Source organism: Manis javanica, chromosome 7, assembly GCF_040802235.1.
Source record: "Manis javanica isolate MJ-LG chromosome 7, MJ_LKY, whole genome shotgun sequence".
Taxonomy (NCBI): domain Eukaryota; kingdom Metazoa; phylum Chordata; class Mammalia; order Pholidota; family Manidae; genus Manis; species Manis javanica.
This window is the reverse complement of record NC_133162.1, coordinates 33,470,748-33,476,771: the sequence shown is the minus strand read 5'-3', so window position 1 is coordinate 33,476,771 and position 6,024 is coordinate 33,470,748.

Here is a 6,024-nt window from a genome sequence, read left to right as displayed (position 1 = left end):
CCTACCATTTTGGCTTAGGTGTCATGATTCCAGCAAATTACTCTTTCCAAGGTCCCCAGTGCTCTGTCTTCCTAAGGCAAATCCAGTGCTTCGCTGGCCTGAGTCTCTATTTTTCCTTATCCTCTGTGCTGTGCTGTCTAGTTCAATCTATTTTGGCTTTGGATGGTTGAGTGGGAAATACGAGCAGACATCCAGGCAATCTAGTGGAGGCACCAAAAAAAAAGGCGGGGTCAGGACCAGACTAGGGGTTTACACAGAATCTGGAGAGATGATGAGGAAAGGGAAAAAGAAGACTGAGCCCTGGGAGCATCCTGTGGTCCAGAAGTGGACAGCACTCAGAAGAATCAAATTACTGCAGTGTCACCCAAACTAAGCAACCAGAGACAGAAGGAATGGCATGTACTGAAGAGAATGAGTTGGTATCTGATAATAACCACTTTCTTGCCTGCCGGACTCACTATATTAATTGAACCCCAGACCCAGCACATCTTGCACTAGTTTTAACAGGTATGAAATCTCACCCATTTCAGGGGTTGTCCGAGGCACTGATTTCATGAAACAGGCAAGGTGCTGTGCAAGGCACTAGAAGTGGAGGCTAGGGTGCAGCAGAACCCACCTCTGACAGAGCCAAAGCAAGGAGGACATCGGCGTAGATCAGTGGCAGTACGGTGAGGGAAATGCCCCGTCTGAAGTCACTCCACGGTTGAGAGAGGAGAGGCTTTCTGAAGGAGGCAATGACCAAGCTAGGTTTAAGAAAACAAAGAATCAGGCTTTAATAGTGTCTTTTCCTGGACTTACGTTGAAAGTGAATCAATTAGCAGAGCTTAAAGAAAACAGCCTATGTTTTATCAGGCACTTTCAGATGACAAAGGATGAGGGTGTAGAGGAAAGGCAGTAGCATGCATCCAGATTCTGATACAGCGAAAGGTGTTCCTCCACAGCCTAGTGACTTGATGTGGAGAGACATGTGGCTGCAAAGATACAGAAAGCAGACTGTTTTGAATGCTAAAACATCAGAGGAGATAATAAGCTAAAGGTTTTCATGAAGGAGAAGAAAAAGACTTAGGAAAAAGTCAGCTTTGCAGTTTGACTCACAGATATTGCAGAACTATACACCTAAGCTACCTTGCATAGATTATGAAGGTGTGCATTTTCAACTGATTTTTGTAAGGCAGAGGAGGTAAATGGCAGAAGCTTATACTAGAGAATTAAGAAAAAATTTAGCAATCTCTCACATTTGCACATATGCTATAGTAGTAATTTCCTTCTTAAAGAGAGAAGTTTATGGAAATGATTCTGTTTATTTGAGATAAAAAATAAAACATTTCAAAATTATATTTTTTCTTTGGCAATTTCAGGGCAGTGTGTTACTCTGAAAAGAGCTCTGAAATGGGAACCGCCAGACCTGGGATGAAAATCTGGTTCTGACTTTGAGCAAGTCACTTAAACTCCCTAAGCCTCCACTCCACAACAGTTAATGCCTGCTCCAGCTCTCTTCCTAGAATGTCATCCAAATCCGAATCCAACTTGTTTTAGGGAATCCTGTGTATTAAGTGTTTTTGGTGTCCCAAGCAATATGCCAAGATGTCATACGTGTCTTGTCATTTTATCCTCACAGTAACACTACATAGGAGTTTCTATGATTGTTCCATTACACAGGTAAGGAGGCTTTGGTTTAGAGAGCTCAAGTCATCTGTGCAAGGTCAAACAGCAAAGAAAGTGGCAGAGCCAGTATTTGAACCTGAATCTACCTGTCTCTAAGACTGAGATCTTCCCTCTTACATTGTGCTGCCATTCTTCTATCACCGTAATGCCAGAAAATGTAGCACATAGAAGCACATTGCAGCACATTACAGAATTTTTCAGTAACAATCATAGTGTGGGTGGGGATGAAGACAAGAGATGTAAGTGACCTTGCCTATTCCCAAGAACCTATACTCATCTTTCTCATCCATTAGAACCACATGCCTAATCCTCATTTGCTACTAGTATCAGTATAGATGCACACACATATTTCCCCAGCTATCCAAAGTACAGCATTCCCATGAAAACTTTTGTAAGCTGAAACGGCATAATGTGAAGATGCAATTACCATTAATGTACATGGGAAAGGTTTTGATTCTTCCCAGACCCCCAAAATAACCTCTATTCACCTTTTCTGATACCACAGGACAGGACACATCTTGCTAATGGATGCACACAATAAATCAAGATAAAGCACAACTGCTCACAGACACAGCTCAAAGCTGTGGCAGCTTGATGCTGAGTCACTGAGAGTAGTGCCCAGGGAAGGAGCTCTTGTTGCTCAGGGTGCACCATGCCTCTATAATGGTGCCATGCAAAACAAACCCTGAATGCTCTTTCTGCTTTTTGCCTTTTCTTGTAAAAGCAGAAATCCTCTTTGGATTTCTTTCAGTTAGTGAAAACAGGTGTTAATGTAGTCTTTCATAAAAGCGAGGTGGCATAACTCAAACTCTTGAAAAGTGGAAGATACCAGTAACAGAAAAGGCTGACACCATCAGGACATTTTATTGTTTGTTAAAAAGGAAATCTGGAATTAACCCCAGTTTAGATCAGCAGTTTCATGAATATTAAGGCTCTGGGCTGTCATCTCTATAATTCTCTTAGTCCCATACTCATTCTCACAGAATGGCTGCTGCAGTTCCAAACATCACAACCTAATGAGACTTTTTTTTCAAAACCAAGAAGCAGGCAGCTAGTCAGGGTAATGAATGAGCACTCCTATTGCCTATTTCCTTTTATCAATGAAAGGAAATTGATTGGAAATGGAAATACCCATCTGGAACTCCACAATATATTTCCCTTACAACTCATTGACTAGAACTGGGTTACACAGTGTAGTAGAGTGGACCAGGCTAGACTTTAGTAACAAGTAAGCCCCAAAATCTCAGTAGCTTAACACAATACAGGTTTATTTTTTTCTCACCTCACAATTTTTGTGGTCTGTGGCCCTCCTTGTAGTTCCACCAATGAAATCATGAGGCCCCCAATCTTCTTTGCACTGGGGGATGAGGGCAGAGGCACCAGCTCCTAACTGTGCCGACTGAAGTGACGCACTGTTCCCATTCCTGTTGAGCAGAACTTGGTCGTGCTTCTGCAAGGTGGCTGGAAGGACAATCGCCCAACAAAGGAAACAGAGTGAGGAGCACATCCCACCGTGTGATGCTGATGGCCACCCCTAGCTGTCGGAGAAGAAGGGGATTGGGAATGGCTGCTGGGTGGGAGTCTCCTGCTCCATCTCATGCCCATTTGCTCCTTCACCAGGCCAGGAAGCCTGGTTAAAGAAAAGGCAGGGAATGTTCTTCTGTGAGCTTCCATGATCCTTAGGCCTCCCTCTTCAAAGCCCTTGTCTCTCAGCATTATAGAAAATTTACACTTGCTGGTTGCTCTCTCCACTTATCCACTCCGCGCCCAAGAGGCTATAAGCTTTAAGTCAGAGGTTGGGTCCTCTTCCCTTCCTGTCCCTCATGCCTAGAATAGGGTCTGGCTCAGAGTAGGTAGTATATAGTTGTTTTTCAAACAAGTGAATGAGAGTCTTTTAGCACCAATGATTTCAACTATTTGTCTTTAAGAAATACCTGGCTCTTATCTTTACAATTTCCCATAGATTCACTGAGGAACAGGAAGTATGATTCGACCTTTAAGCAAACACAGTTGCAAAAGAGACTGCACAGCAGACTTCAGGAATCTACGCATAAATCAAGTAAATATTTGGTCAATGACATCAACGTATGTAAAATATTTCTTTAAGGAAACTGGTTTTTGGAAACCCACTTAGGATACCTTCAGTCTGGCCTTGGGACTTTAAATCGAAACTACATCTCCAAGGCTGGAAGTATTCAGAGTCCTTTGAATGCCCCGGGAAGATGTCAAGTGATGGTGACCAAGGGAATGGGGAGAGTAAAAATATAGGGTAGTTTGATGTGTACTCTTTGGGAAATTTAATTAAGGAAGCCAAATAAGTGAGGCACTTTATCACCAAGGATTATCACCACCACTGTAGTTGAAATATATCAAGCACTGTGTGCCAGATGTGCTGAGGGCTTTATGTGCACTCATCTGATCCTCTCGGCAGTGCCACAAGGCAGGTACTATCATCATGACCAGTTCACTGATGTGTTTAATAAGGCTCAGAGAGTCTTATTAAAATAAGTGTTATATATAAAATAAATATAAAATAATTTACCCAACACTATATAGCTGCTGAGACAGTGGTAGCAAAAACTGAGGACCAGGTTGTCTGGTTCCAGAGACAACTTCTAACTGTTAAGCTTTAGACTTGCTCCCAGATTCGAGGCACTAAAAAACAATCTGGCAGGTGTTTGGCTTCTCCATTACTGTGCAACTACAAAGTCCCAAGCCTACGGTTTCAGTCAGACCGTCTTGTGGCATAGCTTCAGAAATCACAAGGTGTCATTTCCACTGCCTTCTACTACTTAAAAATAGGACACAGGACAAGCCTAGATTCAAGGGGAGAGGATTACATTCAAGGAAACGGAGACCAGGAAGCATCCTTCATTGGGGTCGCAGGGGAGCTTGCTTCTGAGAAAGGACTTTCACAGCCACTTCTCATTCACTTTCATAGCCTGTGAGGCAGGCCAGACAGGGCAGGACTAGTTTCTGTTTTACAGCCATGGACACCATGTCTGCAAACCAAATGTCTAATCAGAGAGGTTTTGATGAACAATGGAAGACCATTATTGATGTTAATGAAAAATGTTTAATACCACATAAAATGTTTGCAACATGATTTATGGGAAAAAGCAGATTTTTAAAAAAGTTTTATAATATCCCATTTTTATTTTTAAAAAACCAAAAAACCATAACCATTCTCATTCATGCAGAAAAAGAGACAAGAAAGATAAAATGAAAATGTTAATAGTAGTTATTTAAGAGTGGTGGGATTATAGGTAATTTTCCCCTTATTTTTTTTCTTTTAAATTGCTTATAGTACATATTACTTTTTTTTTTTTTTTAGGAGAGCAAGGTACAATCTTCTATTTAGAGATAAAGTGAAAGGACAGAGCTCCTGGCTCACGCTAGGAGGGGACAGGAGAGTCCCAGTACATATTGCTTTTTAAATGAATTTTTAAAAGGAAAATAAGAAAAGGAATGAGGAAAATACAGAGAATTTTAAGCTAATTTCAGCAAACCAATGGAAGGTATACATAGGAATAATATAATACCTTCTGTTTAACTCTTCAAATTGTTTCTTAATTCAAAGTCTATTTTGACTTCTACAACAATTCAATAAGGAAGATTGTATAGAAATTATTATTTCTGTTTGGCAAATGGGAAAAATGAGCTCTAGGTGGTTAAATCTGTAAGGTCCCAGCTAGTTAGTGACAAAACCAGAGCTAGAGCCCAGATCTCCTGGGCCATTGGACTTCAGATGAAATCATAGCAGGTACCAAAGTCACATCTGGCTTTGAATTGGCATGTCCACTTTCTGTGTCACTTAATGCCCTGCTGTGCCCCGCCCTGTTGTTTTAGCCTACCCAGAATCCCTTCCCCCGTCTTTGGCCTCAGCACTCTGACACTTTTCTCGTGGAACCTCCGCTCCCTCAGTCTCAGTCCAGGCCAGAGGTGGACATGTGACCACAACCCAGCTAATGAGAGCCATCCTTGGGCATTCTGCCTGAAGTGTTAGAAAAGATTTTGCCAAGTTGGCAGGAAGTAGGCAAAAGCGGCTGCAGCCTCTCTGTTCCCATCAGGGGACTGGCGGGGAAACAAAGCCAATCAGGAAAAGGAGTCAGGAGGCAAACTCAGATGCCCGGACAAGGTGTTTGGGGGCTTGGGTCCTGGTGAGCCTACAGCCAGATCACCTACTGGACTTTCCCTGAGCCATACGCACATCCCTCCCTCCCTCCTTCCTTGCTTCCTTCCTTCATCATCTTCTTTTCCTTCTCTTTCTTTTTTTTTTTGGTACATATTTGAGTTGAGTTCCTATTCCATGTAGTCAAAGACTCTAACAACTGTATTCTCCAGTCCTAATTTTCTCAC